Raw genomic sequence first — 21503 nt, forward strand, 5'->3', positions numbered from 1 at the left:
TTTGGGGATTGTTGGCTTAGATGTTATTTGAGAAGTACATTAGTTTCCTAGGTTGACCTACTAATTTCAGCATTTTTAGAACCTCTACTTAAATAACTTGTTTCAGGAAGAGAGGACTCTTGAAGCAATGTCATTTACTGTTGTCTAAAAAAAGATCTTATCTATGGATATTTTTAAAGAAAAGACAAAAGTTCTTCACTAACAGATCTCAGAGGAGACGTATGTAAGAAGGGAATGACGTTTTTCTTTGAAACACTACTTTCAGCTTTATCATCATCAAGTATTTTGATTTTGATTTATACCCTTTCGGCTTCTGTGCCAAATCACTGACTTGCAGTAAAACAGGAAATACAAGAAACAAATGCTGAATAATGGGTTTCCTCGATCTAATTAATTTGAATGGCTTTATTGCTATTTGTATATATGTTTTATTTGAATACTGAAGCCATATGCAGTGTTCTTCATCCTTTTTTCAGAAAGTGATGCTATCACCAAACCCAAAGTAAAGCTGCTGAAGATGTAATGGCAGAAGTAGGAACACTGAAATGACTGCACCCACTCAGTGATCTGAGAGTGCTCTGTTCAATGCTGCACAGGTGATAACACTGCTCTAGGCTCATGTTTGGTACTCGCTGACTATAACATTACTGTTTTGTTTGCTACTTAGATTTTACATATTTCTACATCATGTATAAAGCATCACATGAATCTGATTACATGTTTACCTCAGATGTTTAAAATATTCAGGGCCTGTGACTGTAGAATAGGATCACAAGCAGTATTTTTCACAAGGTTATCATATGAAAGAATTGAAAGATACATTTAATTAATGCCAGGCATATAACTTTTTGAAACAACATAATAGATTATTTTAGTTCTCAAAGCCGGATTGACTGGAATCTAAAAGAACAAACTATATTTTTTAGATGGAATTGGGTCTCTGGAATTTTTTTCCCTTTCATTGTCCTTATGAATTTGGCACCTAGATATCTAGGTAAGGCAATGTATCAGGATCTAGTCAGTTAGTAGGAACTTCAGAAGAGCAAATGAAATGAGTCTCAGAAAGCAAAGAGCCAGCAACACAGACAGACAGATGAGGAGCAAGTGGAAAGAGCTTTATGAAACAAGAAGTCATTGTCTCAAAAGTCTGAACATGTACTGAGGAGAAACCAATGGAAAAGAAGAATGTCACAATAAAGCCATCGTATAGTATTTCATATCATATTTTAAATTACATTAATTTCAATAATCCATCCATACAGCAAATGAATCACCTCTAACACAATAAAATATGTATGTCTTACTTCCCATACTCTAGCGATAAGATGGTTATAATTTCCAGTTCCCAAAGGAAGTTATTAAATATCTCACTGTACATGTATTTTTTTCAAATTTCTCTATTCCATTTTTACGATGCATCAAATATTTCAGGACCCACTACTGGACAAGGAACTATGAAAGATCTAGCATTTTCCGGGTCTTCAGATGGAAAAAGTATCAAACTTAAAGTGTCAGAATATATTATGTTAAGGACCATATATTTTTTAATATTCCTATAACAGCGGGAATTTTAATTCTGTCCTCCCTCATTTGATTGGGTTAAAAGCTAAGCTAAGAGTTTAAACAATCATCAAAATAACATGTATTATTTTTCTAATAAGCTTAGAGAATGTATTCACTTCTATCTCTTCCCTGGATTGGTATATTACCCTTTTCTAATTATTTTGCAAAAATCAAAGGAACTGACACTTAAAGAAGTAGATGAGAAAACTATTATCTTCTTTCCATTAAATTACTGGCTACATTTACTTACTTAACTTATTCATTATTAATTCATGGACCCATTATATTTTATTTTACTAAAATGGAATGCCAAAATATCAGCATATTTTAATTCACATTAACTGGTATAACTGTCCTGCCAAACTTCATTAATTTGTACTTCACTAATTTAGAATTTGTAATTCTTCAAACATAGGGTAGAAAGATACTGTTTAAAGAATTTAGCAAGCCTATCAAAAACAAAGGTAAATTCCAATTATACAGAAGAAACAGTTTTAAAGTATATTAGAAACATTCATTTATAATCCAAAACTTTTACCCTAGCATGCACAGAGAAGAACAGTTCAGTTTTCATACACTCATTATAAATAATTCTTGACTAGACATTGGACTCATATTCTTACTTGGCCATATGCATTTTAAATGATTTAATTTTTTTCCTAAACACTTAGTGTAGGAATCCAAATCCCATTACTATAGTAACATTCTATCATACAAGACTAATCAGGGAAAAGAAATCAAATTAGCATGAACAAGCTTTTCTATACAAGAAAGCATTACAAAGTTAATGTTCTAATCTGTGGAGTGATTGAAGGGCCCCCAACCATAAGATGGTGAACTTACGGCTTCTCTTCTGGGCCCTCGGTTCCCGACGGTGCCATCTGAAGCCCAATCACCTCTCGCCCACCTCCCAATCCCAGCACCTAGCCAATAGCCACCAGCCCCATAGAAGTAACACCACAATCACTCCATGCCCCTTCCTATATAACCCAGCACCTTTCCCTAATAAAGCGGAATTCTCCAGTGAATTGCTGCTGTGTGTCGCTCCTTCCTTTCATTGGTGCCGAAACCCGGGAGACGGGACACCCAAACTAGGCCCCGTCTTCCCCCCTGACACCAGCAGCAGCTTGACCTCATCCTCTTTTTTCTGGCGCTGGCTCATCACACTCACCACTCCTCTCTGGCCTTTAGGTAAGTTGTCCCCCGGAGTAGGCCACTCTTCCTCCAGCTATTGCAGCACCATTGACTGTGATCGTCCGGCAAGGCCCTGAAGCTCGGGGACGAGAAGGGAACTCTCCCCGCCTCAGGCCTTCACAGCTGTGGCGGACCTTTAGGCCCCTCCTCCGACAGTCATAAACACACTCACCGTTCCTTCCATAAGTGCCGAAACTTTTTAAGCAAAATTTCCCTGGGGTGGGCCACTCTCCCCGGAGCTATCGCAGCGCCATTGACCATGATCGTCCAGCAAGGCTCTGACACTCAGGGACGAGGAGGGAGCTCTCCCTGCCTCAGGCCTTCACGGCTGCGGCAGACGCTCAGGCCCCTACTCCAACAGCCATAAACGAGGTGACTCCTTTATGGATGAGAATGCTCCCTTTTTCCCCCTCCTCCTTCCATTCCGTCCGCTGAAAATTCCTAGTACTAGGTTCCTCGTGACTCCGGCACTCTGCCTTCTTAGAGAAGTCTGGGTGATGACCCACACTTCCTAAGAAATTCCAACTCGTATACGAGTTTCCTCAGACCACCAAGGATCATCGGGGACGCCCTTTGTCTCCTTGCAGTCTGCTTCCAGTCCGAGGATCTCTGTTCATCTTCCCCTGTGTGTCTCCTTCTCTGTCCTTCAGCCATGGGAGCCTCCTCATCCCTCCCTGAAAGTTCACCTCTTGAATGCCTGCTCAAGCATCTAACTACCATCTCCCTGACCCTGATATAAAACCAAAACTTCTCCGTAAATACTGCTCCCAAGATTGGCCGACATACCCACTAGACAATAACAACCAATGGCCTGCAGGGGGAACTCTTGATCCTAACATCACTCGCGATCTTTTTAACTACTGCCAGCGCCTGAAAAAATGGAAGGAGATTCCCTATATCAAAGCTTTTCGCCTCCTAGCTCAAAATCCCGGCCTCTGCACCACCTGTTCCCCACCCCAAGTTCTCCTAGACTGCAAGCCGTCTGCCTCCCCTCCCCACACTCCCAGTCCCCCTTCAATTACCTTTGACCCAGCCGACGAGCCTCCGCCATACAGGCTTCCCCCCTTCGGCTCCTTCTCCTCCTACAACCTCTCTGCCCTCTACTGCCGGCGCCTCCACCTCCTCCCCAGCAGAAGCCTCCTGTCCTCTCCCTTCCCCATCCTCTCCTTCCTCCACCACCATCTCCTCCCCCACTCCACCCCCTCTGCCTCCGTCCCCCTCACCTTCCCCCCTCCCGCAGATCGAGCCTGAGCCTTTCAGCCCACCTCTAACTAAGTCACAGGAGCCTGCTCCATATTTGCCCCCTCAGACTCGGTCCCGAGGGCCTCCCAAAATTATCACGGCTTTGCCCCCATCACCTGTTTCCCTCCTACAGACTGAGCTAGAACCCTTCACTCCCCCTTAGACTTGATCCCGAGGGCCTCCCAAAATTATCGCCCCCCTCTGGGAGGTAGCAGGATCCGAAGGCATTGTGCACGTTCACGTCCTTTTCTCCTTAGATTTAGCCCAATGTGAGAAATGCCTAGGTTCATTTTCCACTGATCCCATGACATACATGAGGTATTTCAGTGGACCCTCCAGTCTTACAGCCTCACACATCATGACATTTTCATGCTCCTGGCCAATACCCTCCTCCATGAAGAGTGTAGATGAGTTTGGAACTTTGCCCAAACGCACGCGACCGAAACCCACAGGACTGACCGCACCTATCAACCTAGCCCCACCGCTGTCCCTGAACAAGACCCACACTGGGATTATAACACCACTGTGGGTCTCCGCTCACAAGATATTTTCACTTCCAGCTTAATAGCAGGTCTGAAAAAGGCAGCTCGTAAAGTAGTCAATTTTCAAAAGCTCCAAGAAGTAATTCAAAGGAGGGAGGAAAGTCCCTCCAAGTTCTTAGACAGACTCACTCAAGCCCTATTACAGTATACCAGCCTGGACCCAGAAATGCCTGACAGAAGACATGTCCTTATGATGTAATTCCTAGTTCAAGGCTACCCTGACATTAAAGCTAAAATCAAAAAGTTAGAACAGGGCCCTGCTACCTCAAAGACTGAGGTCCTAACAGTGGCCTTTAAAGTCTTCCATAACTGGGAGGAGGAGAAAGAACGCCATAAACAAAAGGCTGATCAGGCCAATTTCCAAATGTTGGCACAGCTGATAAAACCACAACCTGAGCGCCCCTCTACAAACAAGCCCCCGCCTTAGGAGCTTGTTTCAAGTGCGGAAAAGAAGGATATCGGTCAAAGGCATGCCCCTACCCCAGATCTCCTACCACCCCATGCCCCAGATGCCACAAAAAGAGCCACTGGGGGTCTGATTGCCCAACCACCCAAAGGGGAGGCTGGATTAACCCCCATCCTAAGCCCACCATAGTGGGGCTCACAGAAGAAGATTGACGGAGCCCTGGGGCTTCTCGCCCGACCATTTCCATTGCCAAACAGGAGCCCAGGGTTACTTTAACAGTAGATGGTCGCCCCGTCTCCTTCCTCCTAAATACAGAAGCCACCTTCTCAGTCTTGCGAGAATACCGGGGCCCTACCATGCCTGCCATTACTCCTATAGTCGGGGTAGGAGGTAGACAGATTTTCCCATTAACCCCCCCACCTTTTTATGCACAATCCAAGACAATCCCATACCTTTCTCCCACTCCTTCCTGGTTATGCCCCAGTGTCCCATCTCTTTATTAGGACAGGACATCCTTTCTCTCCTCCATGTTTCCATAACTGTATCCACTCCCCCAGCCTCCAGTACTCCCTTTCTGATGACCCTCATAGTCGACGACCCCCTTCTACCCACTGAAAGCTCCAGTTCTGCCCTCATACACCCTGTAAATCCCAGTTTGGGACATTACAAGCCACTCTGTGGCTCTATGTCCTCCTGCCTCTATCAAATTACGTGACCCCTCTCAGTATATCTGTAAGAAGCAATACCCCCTAACCACTTCGGGCCTCATAGGCCTCCAACCCATCATTCAGGACCTTTTAAACAAAAATTACCTCAGACCCACTCAATCTACATTTAATACCCCCATATTAGCTGTTAAAAAAACCAATGGATCTTTCCGCCTAGTCCAAGATCTCTGCCTCATTAACATGGCTGTCATCCCTATCCATCCCTTAGTTCCAAATCCATACATCCTTTTATTGTTGATCCCTGCCCCAGCCTCCCACTTCTCAGTCCTAGATCTCAAGAATGCACTTTTTTCTATCGCTCTGGACCCCTCCTCCCAAGATTTTTTCGCCTTCACCTGGACGGACCCATACACAAGATATTCTGAACAACTCACTTGGACAGTTTTGCCACAAGGCTTCCGAGATAGTCCCCATATTTTTGGACAGGTCCTAGCTCAGGACCTCAAACAGTTTCATCATGATCACTTCAAGTCCACCTTATTACAATACCTCAAACAGTTTCATCATGATCACTTCAAGTCCACCTTATTACAATACGTGGACCATCTTCTACTCTGCAGTCCCTCGTGGGAACAGTCTCAACTTGACACTGCCTCCCTACTTAACCTTCTAGCTTCCAGAGGTTACTGGGTATCCCCCGTCAAAGCTCAAATCCCTTCCCCTTCTGTCACTTACCTTGGATTCCTTCTGTCTCAACAAAGTCCATTACCTTAGACAGAAAACGACTCCTCTCTGACCTGCCCGTTCCCAAAATCAAGACAGAAATCCTTTCCTTTCTAGGCCTGGTTGGGTATTTTAGAGCGTGGATCCCTAACTTCTCCCTGTTGGCAAGACCCCTATACGACCTCTGCAAGGGCCCCCCTGAAGAACCATTATCCCCCTCACCCCGACACTCCTTCATTAAGCTCCGTCAAGCCCTTGTGGAAGCTCCAGCTCTCCATCTCCCTGATTTGTCAAAACCCTTCTCATTATACATTCATGAGAGGTCCAGTCAAGCTCTAGGAGTCCTAAGCCAATATTATGGTCCATCCTTTGCCCCAGGAGCTTATCTCTCCAAGCAATTAGACCCCACAGTTCGGGGATGGGCCCCCTGCCTACGGGCATTAGCCGCTGGACAGCTCTTGCAGAAGGAAGCTGATAAACTGACATTCGGGGCGCCCCTTACCATTCTGTCCCCACATCACCTAAAAGATCTCTCAACCTACAAAAGTTTACAGACTCTCCCTCCCTCCAGACTCCTGAACTTACCTCTTTCCTCCAAAATCCAGACATTTCTTTCCTCCCCTGCCAGCCCCTGAATCCGGCCACTCTTCTTCCTCTACCCTACTCTCCTCATACTCCCTCGCATGATTGCCTGGAAGCCCTTCACAACTTCCTCCTGTGCCACTCCACGATCTCTGAAGGAGTGCTCTCACACTCTGACCTCATCTGGTTTACTGATGGGTCGTCCTTTAAACGTGAGGGCACCCACTATGCAGGATATGCAGTGGTGTCCCTCGAAGACGTCATTGAGGCACGAGCCCTACCCCCCAGTACAACCAATCAACAGGCCGAACTCAGTGCCGCCACCAGAGCTTGCACTCTGGCCTGGGACACGTCTCTCACACTGTACACTGACTCCAAACACGTATTCCACTTTCTCTTGTCTCACACGGCAGTTTGGAAAGAACACAGCCTCCTCACCACAAAAGGAAATCCATCACTAACTGAGCCTTAATTACTAAACTTCTAGACCTTCACAAGTCCCACACCGACTAGGCATAGTCCACTGCAAATCACATCAATAGGATGACTCCCCCGTTGCAAGAGATAACAACGAAGACGACAAAGTAGCCCTGTCAGTTGCCCTATCAGAAGACACACCAGACAACAATCCGTCTGCCCTTGCGGTTTTAGCCTTATCACAAGACACCCTCTGTTCCCAGGCCAAAGATTCTCTCTTCTGCTTCTTACATGATCTGTTCCATCCCAGCCCCCAATCCTTGATCCATTTTTTACAATCCTTTTTTTTCTCTCTCCAGAAGACAAAACCCTACTTAACCAAATAACCCGCAGGTGCACCATCTGCCAACGCACTAACCCTAATGCCCCCTCAAGGCCCGACCCTTCCTGGCTCATCAAGCAAGGGGTAATGTCCCTACTGCAGATTGGCAAATAGACTTCACTAACATGCCCCCTGTACGGCGTACCAGATACCTACTCATGTTAGTAGATACATTTCCAGGATTGGTCGAAGCTTTCCCCACCACTAACAAATGAGCCTCCGTGCTTGCCTCTATCCTCCTCATCCAGATCTTTCCTAGGTTCCGGATGCCCACTTCCCTCCAATCAGATAACGGCCCTGAGTTCACTGCCCAAATTATCCAGAACCTCTCCAAGTCGCTCTTGCTCCCCTGGCATTTACATTGTCCTTATTGACCACAAGCTTCGAGAAAAGTAGAAAGAGCCAATAGGACTCTAAAAGACATCCTGACCAAACTATCTCTAGAACTACACCTTGACTGGGTTCGCTTACTTCCCTTAGCTCTACTCTGCATTCGAGCCCTCCCAAAGAAACCTTCCTTCTTGTCACCCTTTGAGATCATGTACGGCCACCCGATTCTACCCCCGGGGCTCCCTTCCCACAAAGGACCAATTTCTCCCAATATGGCCCTTCCGCTACTCTCTCTCCTCTGCACCGAATTGTGGAAATATCAGGATTGGCTCCTTCCTGATCCATCCGCCTCCCAAAATCCTCCTGTCTTGAAGACCGGCCAACTAGTGTTTTATAAGCCACCAGAGGATCAGCCCTCTCTCGCCCCGAAATGGGAAGGTCCACACCCAGTTATTCTCTGCACCCCCTCGGCCGCCAAGCTCTCACTGCCTGATAACTCTGTCACCCCTTGGATTCATATTTCCAGGTTGAAACCAAATACCCAGGACCCACCTTCTCTGCACACCCAAGACCCATCAGTCAAAATCCAGAGTCCTTCGGATACAGCCCAAGACGCTGTCTACTCTACCACTCCTCATCCCTCTGATCCCTTGAAGCTCTGCATCTCCCGTTCACCCCCTTTGCCATCCATACCTGAATGACTTTTTCCTCCTTTACTGCTCTCTCGCTTTTTTCCCTCATTCCTATTGTCTTCCCCGCCACCCCAGCCTCCTTTGTATGGTGATTCAAAGTCAGCAGACTTACACACAGCATCAAACAAAAGTTATTGCCCTCACTGCCACATCAGACTGCCCTCTGAAAGGCTGCTCTGAGCCTTTATACCTCCACTTTCCTCCCTCCACTGAAGTGTTCACTAGTGGCTACCTTTATTCTCCCTACCTCTGCTTCCTCTATGACCAAAAACAAGCCTATTGCAGGTGATGGCCAGACACCTACGGGGGATGTCCCTACTGGTCTTGCACCATTCACTACATGGGTGACTTCCAGTACCCACAGTATTACTCCTCCAACCGTTTCATAAAATATCCCAACAGCGCATTCTCCTTATCAATCCCAGATCCCTGGAACTCTCGATGGGCCGCCGGGGTCACAGCCTGGGTTTATTATGGGGGGTCCTCAACCCCCCACGGTACCCTTCATCTCTCTCGAGAGTATGTTCCCTCTCACTCCCAGATCTCTCAAGTTGCATCAGATATCGGGCATTCTGAAAAAGTCATTATCCAAACTCTTGATGGCACCTCTTCATCTTCTCACCCACGCCCCTCTTCCAATTCCTCCTAGTCTTGGTTACAGCTCATTCAGGACACCACCCTTTCTCAACCACACCCTTCACACACCAATTGTTTCTTGTGCTCATCACTACAGCGCCCACTGCTGGCCGCCGTGCCCCTTAACATTTCCAATTACTCCTTTCATGCAGGACAACCCTTCCGCCCCCTGGCAGACATACACCTATGGGAACCAGAATACGCAAACAATCTCACCATCCACCACTGTGTAGGCCCAACCTCTCCCCCTTCCAGTGCACTTCATGTCTCTCTATCCATACCCCTACCTCTGGCTCTAAGACTTTTACGCAGCCGGGACACTTCTTTTGGTGTAATGGCAGTCTTTTCAACTCACTGCCTCCCAACTCCAGCACACCCTGCATTCTCGTCACCCTAATCCCACAGTTTACACTTTACAGCATGGCAGAATTCCTTGAGCTTCAACGTCCTTTGCCTTGTGCACAAGAAGGACTGCTTTCCTTCCCATTATGGTAGGTATTTCCCTAGCCACCTCAGCCATTGGGGCAGGATTTTCAGGGGGAGCCTTGGTTCACTCTCTATGGGCAATTAGAGATCTCAACGCCAAACTTGAGGGGGCCCTGACATCCAGTGCCGATTCTCTAGCCTCTCTCCAAAGACAGGTCACTTCGCTAGCTAAAGTCACCCTTCAAAACCGGTGGGCCCTAGATCTGCTTACAGCTGAAAAGGGCAGCACCTGCGTCTTCCTTCGAGAAGAGTGCTGCTATTACATCAATGAATCCAGCATTGTAGAAACTTACATTACCAAACTCACCGACCTTGCCTCCAGCCTCCACTCTGCTTCCAATTCCACCCCACTCTCTTCAATACTAACAAACCCCCTCCTCACCTGGCTGTGGCCCATTGCAGGCCCCATAATAATCATTCTTGTTGCCTGTCTCTTCTTGCCTTGTATAGTAAAGTTTATCAAATCCCAAATTGGTAAAATCTCTAATCAAACTTTCAACCAGCTTTTACTCAGGAACTACCAGCTTTTAGCCACAGAAGATCCCTCACCCTCACGTAACCTCATCACCACACGCTGACATGGACCCCTCTCCCCGCTGGAAACAGTTCCTGGAAACACTGGCCATGGATGCCTGGCTTCTGGCACCCATATCCTCTTGGCACCATTGGAATCAACAAGTCCTCGACCTACAGTTACAGGGAACCTTCATTGATTTCCAACCTGAAGAAGTCTACATCTACTCGCCCTTACTGTGGGGAGTCCTATCAATCCTTTCCTCCCAATCCTCAAGCGCTCACTCCCTTCTCCGCCCCCATTCAGCAGGAAGCAGTCAGAGAGAAAGCAACGTCCACAACCCCATAGAGGAGAAAGGGGGGAATGAAGGGCCCCCACCCATAGATGGCAAACTTCCTGCTTCTCTTCCGGATCCTCGGTTCCCGCCGGCACCACCTGAAGCCCAATCACCTCTCTCCCCCCTCCCAATCCCAGCACCTAGCCAATAGCCACCAGCCCCATAGAAGTAACACCGCAATCACCTCATGCCCCTTCCTATATAACCCAGCACCTTTCCCTAATAAAGCAGAATTGTCTGGTGAATTGCTGCTGTGTGTCGCTCCTTCCTTTCAGACAGTGTCAGACTGGCTTTCTCCAGAGTGGGGATATCTAGGCTGAAGGAGGGCAAGAAACATGGGGCTCATCAGCACTTCCGTTTCTACACAGATCTGTCACTCTGGCACATATCCTAAATTAGTCAATAATTCTCCTCCATGTATAACCCAGGTGCTTTTCAAACTGCTGCCTCTGTGCTGGGTCGGAGTGAGTGATATAGAGCACTGTCCCTTTAAGAGCAGAGTCTCAGTTTCCCACAGCGCTGTGGCTCTTCCTGAGTGCTGATTTTCATAGCTCCCTGAGGTAAGCCCTGATGATTTCAAATCTCAGACGTGATGGAGTATACAGGTCCCCAGGTGGGGTGGGGCTGCTTGATGTAGCTTCATTCCTTTGCTTCTCATGGAGGACTTCCATGCCTGTGGTATCTCTCCCCGTGAAGGTTGCCATGCCAGGGATTTTGTTCCCAACTGCATTTCTGCTTCTCCCCTTCCCTTCTTCAATGTATTTTTTGTTATATCTTTAGCATCGAAGATCTGTTGTGTTAGTCATCAGGTTGTTTTCAGAGTTGCAGTAATGTAGTTGCAGCCTTGTTGTTTTCACGGGAGGAGGTAAGCTCAGGAACCTACTCTGCCATCTTTCCAAGCTCCTCAATAAAGGCTTTCGTTTAAAAAAGTCAATGCTACATTAACAGTAGTTTTGATTAAGATTTACATGCATAAGATGAAGAATCCAGTTGATCTTAGTGAGATAATGTGACTATAAAAATTATTTTTGAAAAATCCTACAAAATATGCATAGTCATGTCTCCACAATTCGGTTGTCAGTTCATTACAGCTAAGTAACTTTGGTAAAATATCTATTTACATTTCCTCTCTTTTAATACTAGCACAATGTTAAGTGTCTCTTAATAGTTTTATAATTTTCAAAATATGGTGGTAATTTGTAGAATTTCTTCTTGGTAAAGTTTCTTTCCTGTCTTTGGAATTATATATCCAAATATATCCCCATCTCAGGTTTAAATCAAATTATTCTCTCATTTGCTTAAGTAGATTTCTGGAATGGATCTGCTTAGAAAGTAACATAGTATAACTTAAACAGAAGAGGGAATATGAGAAATTTTAAGAATCCATTTTGATACAGCATCGGTTTATTTGGATTGTGGCAAAATCACCCTTACATATGGAAAAGAGGACCAGAGACTTGCAAATAAACATGATCCTTATTAAAATCAGTAAAGAGTAGCAAGTGTTACTTATGACTTAAAAAAGACAATGACACTGGGGATTAAAGATGGCAGCCTGAGAAGAGGCAGAGGCTTCCTCCTAAAACTGGATACAATTAGAAAATTTAATTGGCACAACTAATCCTGAGAGAGCAACAGGAAAGAGGATGGAGTCAGAACCACACATCTGGAGACAACAGCAGACCTCAGCAAACCGGATAACGTACCAGAGCTGTGACTCCACGGGACCTGAGCCCCTCCCCCACCCCAGCTGATGGGAGGGAGGAAGACAAACAGAGCAGGGAGGGAGTGGAAGGCTTGGGACTGCTGAATACTTAGCTCTGGAGAGCTGTTCTGGGAACACAACCTACATTTCATGGTGCTTTCATGAGAGTCACATGACTACCATGTTGGAAAGCTAATACAGGCAGAGTTCCTGGGGAGACTGTGATTCCAGATGCTTGTGGAAAGAAGGGGTCCATATCGGCAGTTCTGGGACAATAACTTATACCTGTGTGACCGGCCCACTGGCTCAGGCAGTGGAGACAGGCACAGCAGCCCAGGAGGTGGGGAACAGCTCTTTCCTCCCCTCAGGCACCAGTATCACTCCCCTGCAACCCCCAACATTGCTTCAGTGGCTGAGCATCTCCAGAACAGAGCTTCTGGACACTAGAGGGCGCCATAGACAAACATGAAACAAAGGAACCTTGTCCAGAGTAAAACTTAATACAACTCCTGAGAAATATTTAAATGACACGGACCTCGTTACTCTTCCTGAAAGGGAGTTCAAAATAAAAATCATCAACATTCTAATGGAGGTATGGAAAGACATCCAAGAACTCAGGAATGAATTCAGGTCAGAGATCCAATCGTTGAAAGAGCACGATGGAGGGTATTAAAAGCAGGTTGGATATTGTGGAGGAGACAATAAAGGAAGTAGAAACCAGAGAAGAGGAATACAAAGAAGCTGAGTCACAGAGAGAAAAATCATCTCTAAAAATGAAAGAATATTGAGAGAACTGTGTGACCAATCCAAGTGGAGCCATATTCGCATTATAGGGATACCAGAAGATGTCAGAGAGAAAGGGATAGAAAGTGTCTTTGAGGAGGTAGTTGCTGAAAACTTCTCCAATCTGGGGAAGGAGATAGTCTCTCAGGCCATGGAGATCCACAGATCTCCCAACACAAGGGACCCAAGGAAGACAACACCAAGACACATAGAAATTAAAATGGGAAAGATCAAGGATAAGGACAGACTGTTAAAAGCAGCCAGAGGCAGAAATAAGATCACATACAAAGGAAAGCCCATTAGACTTCTCAGCAGAAACCTTACATGCCAGAAGGGAGTGGCATGATGTATTTAGTGCCATGAAGCAGAAGGGCCTGGAACCAAGATTACTTTATCTGACAAGATTATCCTTTAAATTTGAAGGAGGGATTAAACAATTTCCAGATAAGCAAAAGCTGAGAGAGTTTACCTCCCAAAAACCATCTCTGCAGTCTGTTTTGGAGGGACTGCTACAGATGGAAGTGTTCCTAGGGTTGGATAGCTGTCACCAGAGGAAGTAAAACCACGGTAGGGAAGGTGGAGCAGCTGATTGTGAAGCAAATGCAAAATTAAATTGACTATCCCCAAAGTCAACCAAGGGATAGACAAAAAGTACAGAATTTGATACCTAATATATAAAGAATGAAGGAGGAAGAAAAAGGAGAAATGGAAAAGAACCTTTAGATTCTGTTTGTAAGAGCATACTAAGTAAGTGAGTTAAGTTAGACTCTCAGACAGTAAGGAAAGTAACCTGGAACCTTTGGTAACCATGAATCTAAAGCCTGAAATGGCAATAAGTACATACCTATCGATAATCACCCTAAATGTAAATGGACTGAGTGCACCAATCAAAAGACACAGAGTCACTGAATGGATAAAAAAGGCAAGTCCCATCTTTATGCTGCTTACAAGATATTCACCTCAAACCCAAAGACATGCACAGACTAAAAGTCAATGGATGGAAAAAGATATTTCATGCAAACAACAGGGAGAAAAAAGCAGGTGTTGCAGTACTAATATCAGACAAAATAGACTTCAAAACAAAGAAATGCACAAGAGACAAAGAAGGACATTACAGAATGATAAAGGGCTCAGTCCAACAAGAGGATATAACCATTATAAACATATACGCACCCAACACAGGTGCACCAGCATATGTGAGACAAATACTAACAGAACTAAAGGAAGAAATAGACTGGAATGCATTCATTTTAGGAGACTTCAACACACCTATTCACTCCAAAGGACAGATCCAACAGACAGAAAATAAGTAAGGACACAGAGGCACTGAAAAACACACTAGAACAGATGGACCTAATAGATATCTACAGAACTCTATACCCACCAGCAACAGGATACACATCCTTCTCAAGTGCACATGGAACATTCTCCAGAATAGATCACATACTAGGCCACAAAAAGAGCCTCAATAAATTCAAAAAGACTGAAATTCTACCAGCCTTTTGTGGTCTAACTTTTAAGACCATAAAGGTATAAAACTAGAAATAAACTGTACAAAGAAAGCAAAAAGGCTCACAAAACCATGGAGGTTTAATAACACACTTCTAAATAGTCAATGGATCAATGACAAAATTAAAATAGAGATCCAGCAATATATGGAAATAAATGACAACACAAAGCCCCAACATCTGTGGGATGCAGCAAAAGCAGTCTTAAGAGGAAAGTATATAGCACTCCAGGCATATTTAAAGAAGGGCGAACAATCCAAAATGAATACTCTAATGTCACAATTATCAAAATTGGAAGAACAAATGAGGCCTAAAGTCAGCAGGAGGGACATAATAAAGATCAGAGAAGAAATAAACAACATTGAGAAGAATAAAACAGTAGAAAAAAATTAATGAAACCAAGAACTGGTTCTTTGAGAAAATAAACCAAATAGATAAGCCTCTAAACAGACTTATTAAGAGAAAAAGGGAATCAACACACATCAACAGAATCAGAAATGAGAAACGAAACATCATGACGGACCCAACAGAAATAAAAAGAATTATTAGAGAATACTATGAAAACCTATATGCTAAAAAGCTGGAAAACCTAGAAGAAATGGACAACTTCCTAGAAAAATACAACCTTCCAAGATTGACAACGGAAGAAACACAAAATCTAAACAACCCAATTACTAGCAAAGAGATTGAAGCGGTAATCAAAAAAATGACCCAAGGAGAAAAACCCCGGGCCAGATGGATTTACCTTGGAATTTTATCAGATATACAGAGAAGATATAACACCCATCCTCCTTAAAGTTTTCCAAAAACTGAAGAGGAGGGAATATTCCCAAACTCATTCTATGAAGCCAACATCATCCTAATACCAAATCCAGGCAAAGACCCCACAAAAAGAAAATTACAGACCAATATCCCTGATGAACATAGATGCAAAAATACTCAGTAAAATATTAGCAAACCGAATTCAAAAATACATCAAAAGGATCGTACACCATGACCAAGTGGGATTCATCCCAGGGATGCAAGGATGGTACAATATTCGAAAATCCATCAACATCATCCACCACATAAAAAAAAAGAAATAAAGAAACCACATGATCATCACCATAGATGATGAAAAAGGATTCGACTAAATTCAACATCCATTCATGATGAAAACTATCAGCAAAATGGGTATAGAGGGCAAGTACCTCAACATAATAAAGGCCATATACAATAAACCCACAGTTAACATCATATTGAACAGTGAGAAGCTGAAAGCTTTTCCTCAGACATTGGGACAAGACAGGGATGCCCACTCTCCCCATTGTTATTTAACATAGTATTGGAGGTCCTATCCATGGCAATCATACAAACCAAAGAAATATAAGAAATCCAGATTAGTAAAGAAGAAGTCAAACTCTCACTCTTGGCAGATGACATGATATGTACATAAAAAACCCTGAAGACTCCACTCCATGCCTACAAGAACTGATATCGGAATATAGCAAAGTTGCAGGATACAAAAACAACACAGAAATCTGTGGCTTTCCTAAACACTAACAATGAACCAATAGAAAGAGAAATCAGGAAAACAATTCCATTCACAATTGCATCAAAAAGAATAAAATGCCTAGGAATAAACCTAACCAAAGAAGTGAAAGTCCTATACCCTGAAAACTATGACACTCTTAAGATAAGAAACTTATCCCATGCTCTTGGTTAGGAAGAATTAATATAGTCAAAATGGCCATCTTGCCCAAAGCAATATATAGATTTGATGCAATCCCTATCAAATTACCAACAACATTCTTCAACAAACTGGAAAAAATAGTTCAAAAATTCATATGGAAACACCAAAGACCCTGAATAGCCAAAGCAATCCTGAGAAAGAAGAATAAAGTTTGAGATGGGGGGGTAATCTCACTCCCCAACTTCAAGCTCTACTACAAAGCCATAGTAATCAAGACAATTTGGTACTAGACTAGCACAAGAAAAGAGCCACAGACCAGTGGAACAGATTAGAGACTCCAGACATTAACCCAAACATATAAGGTCAATTAATATTTGATAAAGGAGCTATGAACATACAATGGGGAAATGACAGTCTCTTCAACAGATGGTGCTGGCAAAACTGGACAGCTACATGTAAGAGAATGAAACTGGATCACTGTCTAACCCCATACACAAAAGTAAATTCAAAATGGGTCAAATACCTGAATGTAAGTCATGAAACCATAAAACTCTTAGGAAAAAACATAGGGAAAAATATCTTGGACATAAACATTAGCGACTTCTTCATGAACATATCTTCCCAGACAAGGAAAACAAAAGCAAAAATGAAAAAGTATGACTATATCAAGCTGAAAATCTTCTGTACAGCAAAGGACACCATCAACAGAACAAAAAGGTATCCTACACTATGGGAGAATATATTCATAAATGACAGATCGATAAAGGCTTGACATCCAAAATATATAAAGAGCTCACACACCTCAACAAACAAAAAGCAAATAATCCAATTAAAAAATGGGCAGAGGAGCTAAACACACAGTTCTCAAAAGAAGAAATTCAGATGGTCAACAGACACATGAAAACATGCTCCACATCACTAGTTATCAGAGAAATGCAAATTAAAACCACAATGAGATATCATCTCACACCAGTAAGGATGGCTACCATCCAAAAGACAAACAACAACAAATGTTGCGGAGAAAGGGGAACCCTCCTACACTGCTGGTTGGAATGTAAATTAGTTCAACCATTGTGGAAAGCAGTATGGAGGTTCCTCAAAATGCTCAAAATAGACTTCCCATTTGACCCAGGAATTCCACTTCTAGGAATTTACCCTAAGAATGCAGCAGCCCAGTTTGAAAAAGACAGATGCACCTCTGTGTTTATCATAGTACTGTTTACAATAGCCAAGATAAGGAAGCAACCTAAATGTCGTCAGTAGATGAATGGATAAAGAAGATGTGGTACATATATACAATAGAATATTACACACCCATTGGAAAAAAACAGATCCTACCATTCACAACAACATGGATGGAGCTAGAGGGTATTGTGCTCAGGGAAATAAGCCAAGTGGAGAAGGACAAGTACCAAATGATTTCACTCATACGTGGAGTATAAGAACAAAGGAAAACTGAAGGAACAAAACAGCATCAGAATCACAGAACCTAAGAATGGACTAACAGTTACCAAAGGGAAAGGGACTGGGGAGGATGGGTGGGAATGGAGGGATAAGGGCAGGGAAGAAGAAAGGGGGTATTATGATTATTAGTATGCATGATGTGGGGGTGGGGTAAAGGGGAGGTCTTTGCAACACAGAGAAGACAAGTAGTGATTCTACAACACTTTACTATGCTGATGGACACTGACTGTAATGGGGTTTGTGGGGGGGCCTTGGGGTAGAGGAGAGCCTAGTAAACATAATGTTCTTCACGTAATTGTATATTAATGATAACAAAATTTTTAAAAAGTTAAAAAAAAGATAATGACTGACTTGATAAAGAGGAAGTGATCTCCAAAAATGTATGTAGAAATTAACAAGATGGTTATGGTCGGCATATTCAGGCCATAAGGTGCTTTTCTGTTACTCCTCAAATTACACTCTGCCTCCTTAAAGGGCCACCATGACGAATGCAGAAGCAAGACTGAAACGTTGATTGTCATTTGGCTGAAAAAGTAAATGCTGGTCAGCTGCACTTACTTTAGGTGTCTGGGCTTTATCTTAAATAAACATTTGTCTGATACAGAGAAACAGCCAGCTTTTTCTAGCAAGGCATCTAATTATCATCCAAAAGAATAAACATGTCACATACACACAGACACCCTCTCCTCAGCACACACACAACACAATGCATCAGTAGTTAACATACAGTTAACTGTATGAGTACAGTTATTTTATATTAAGGTATAGTTATATAAAGTTTTTCTAACTATCAAATATTTACACTATCTATGACTTATTGGATATATTGCTACTACAGCACTTACTACATTCCACCTTGTATTATACCTATTGCTGTACATATTTTGTTCTCTACTAGATGGAAAGCGGCTGTAAAGCAGTCATTCCAGACATCAATCTCTCAGCCAAGGTATTTTGGATATATACTTATCAAACGAATGACTTAGTAGTAGTGTTAGGGGTGTTTTAACTTTTATATGATTTTGGTTTACAGAAATGAGACGAATTTACAATAATATACTTTCTTTAGGCTCTCTTGTCCCCTCCTGGTGTTAGCCAGGAGCTCTGTCCTCTTTCTTTCTCTACAAATAAAAGCCTCAGCCTTGTTCTCCTAAAAATGTAAAATAAAATAAAATGAAGTAATAATAATAATAATAATATACTTTCTTGACTTTTTTACTATTTTGCATCAGAGTAAAAACTTGCATTGAGAATTATTTTTGCTGCTTTAACACCAGTGAGAGCATCCTGACATACAAAATTTAATCTAAGTGTCAGATTAAAGCACTTCTGAAAAATGGGAAATACTCATCTAGCAGGAAGATCCAAGGCCTAAAGTTTCCCAGTTAAGGGCTGTCAGCACTACGGACTTTTCATGGTTGTCTGTTGCAGAAAACATTTCCTTCATTTCTCACAAAGCACTTCTAGAAAATGGGGTGGCAAACTATGATGTGGGCAAAATAGAGCCATCCATCATTTCAGTATGGTTTGTGGGCTAAAAATTGATTTCACATTTTTAAATGGTTAACAAAACCAAAAGGACACAGGAAAATTATAAGAAATTCCAAATTCAATGTCTGTCTTCTTACTGGAACACTGTTGTTCCCATTCATTTATATGTCATCTGTGGCTGCTTTCACATTACAGTCAGAGGTGAATAGTTGAACCAGAGACTGCACAGATTGGAGAGTCCAAAATATTTACTCTCTGCTTATTCATTACAGGTGAAGTTTACCTGCCCCTGTTCTAAAACATTCATTGCATTCATGTTCCAAACTGTGCTTGTAGAACATCCAAAAAGGACTTAGAATTTTTTACTATCTTATATACTGTATTTTGTTATTTATGACTTTCCCACAATCCAAATTAAAACAATGCTATATTAAAATAGATCCTTAAATTTCTCCCATTCCATTCAGGACTTGGACTGCTAAAAATGTTACCTGTTAAACCTTACTACTCCAGTTACTTACTTCAGCAAATGCTGGAAGGATGTTTGTAATTTGCTAGATTATGAAGATAATGTGCAAATCTCCTCAAATGAGAAATCAAATGAAGGAAATAGAAAAACAATTATGACTTACACCTATTATAAAATAATTAACTGAATGACTAAACAATGGCTAGATAAATAGGTGGCAGTTTTTATTTCCTATAAGAAACTGAAGTATGCTTAATAACCTGCATTACCACATAAGGTGAATGAGGTATGATGAAAACTGTTAAAACAATATAAAATGATAATGTTGACATTTACTGAACATTTATATGTGAGGTTCTATTCCAATGACTTTATATTTATTGCCTCAATTTACCACATATGAAATAAGTGGACATAGTTTTCCCCTTTTAAAAATAAGAGACAATTTGGCCCCAAAGGGGTTAAGTAACTCAGCTGAGATTATAACACAAATAAGTGGTAGACCCGGACTTTCAATTTTGATACTCTGACTGCACAATACACCCTTAATGTGCCTTTCTTTGTGGGTGTGATAGGAACATGCCCCAGGAACAAACACACTTACTTTGGTTGGCTGTGGGTCAGTAGATAGTTTTTTTACAGAAAACAATTGGCAGTTTAGGCTGCTTAGCATGCCTTGAAGATAAATTTCTTTCCTCATTTCAATTAATTATTCTCTTCAGCATATTAGCCATTTCATCAGTGTGTTTTTTTCATTCCTTTTTAGATTTTTTATGAAATAAATGATGCCTGATATTTTGAGCAAATGAAATACAGTTTGAGGCAACCACAGAACTATAGTCAACAATAAATACATACACTAACTTAAATAAATTTTAAAAAGCGAGAAATCTAATTACCACTCTAAAGAAAACTATTAAAAATAAGAAAAGAATATAACACAGGAAGAAAGGAACAGAGAGGCGGTATAAAAACAATAGAGAATAATACAATGGCAGGAAGCACATATCTATCAATAACCATCTTAAATGAGAACTGACTGAATGAATTAATCAAAAGACAATGACTGGCAGAACGGATGAAGAAACAAGACCCCTCTCTATGCTGCCTGCAAGAGATTCATTTCTGATCCAAATACAAAGACTAAAAGTGAAGGGATGAAAAAGATATTCAATGTAAATAACAGGGAGAAAAAAGCAGTAGTAGCAGTACTTATATCAGACAAAACTGATCACAAAGCCAACAAAGTAAATAGAGACAAAGAAGGACATTGCATAATGACAAAGGAATCAGTCCAAAAAGAGAATGTGACCATTATAAATATCTATGCATCCTATATAGAAGCACCTATATATGTAAAACAAAAAAAAATTAACAGAATTAAAGAGGGAAATAGATTATAACAATTCATTTCAAGAGACATACATACACCACTCACATCCACAGACTGATCAACTAGACAGAAAACAAATAATCAGAACCACTGAACAATACATTGGATCAAATGGACTAAACAGACATCAACAGAACTCTCCATCCAAAATCAGCACGATGCACATTTTCCTCAAGTGTACGTGGAACATTCTCCATAATAGTTCACATGCTAGGCCACAGAAGACTTCAATAAATTCAAAACAATTGAAATTGAATAAAGCAGCTCCTCAGATCACAATGGTAAGGAACAAGAAATAAATTAC

At 42.3% G+C, this 21503-nt stretch overlaps 1 protein-coding gene across 2 annotated transcripts in view; it reads right to left on the bottom strand.

Moving 5' to 3' along the window:
* The window catches only part of LOC118966927 (OTU domain-containing protein 4-like), a 96684-nt gene that overhangs the window by 25649 nt on the left and 49532 nt on the right, over positions 1–21503 (bottom strand). The window lies entirely within an intron of this gene.

Source organism: Manis javanica, chromosome Y (assembly GCF_040802235.1).
Source record: "Manis javanica isolate MJ-LG chromosome Y, MJ_LKY, whole genome shotgun sequence".
Taxonomy (NCBI): Eukaryota; Metazoa; Chordata; class Mammalia; order Pholidota; family Manidae; genus Manis; species Manis javanica.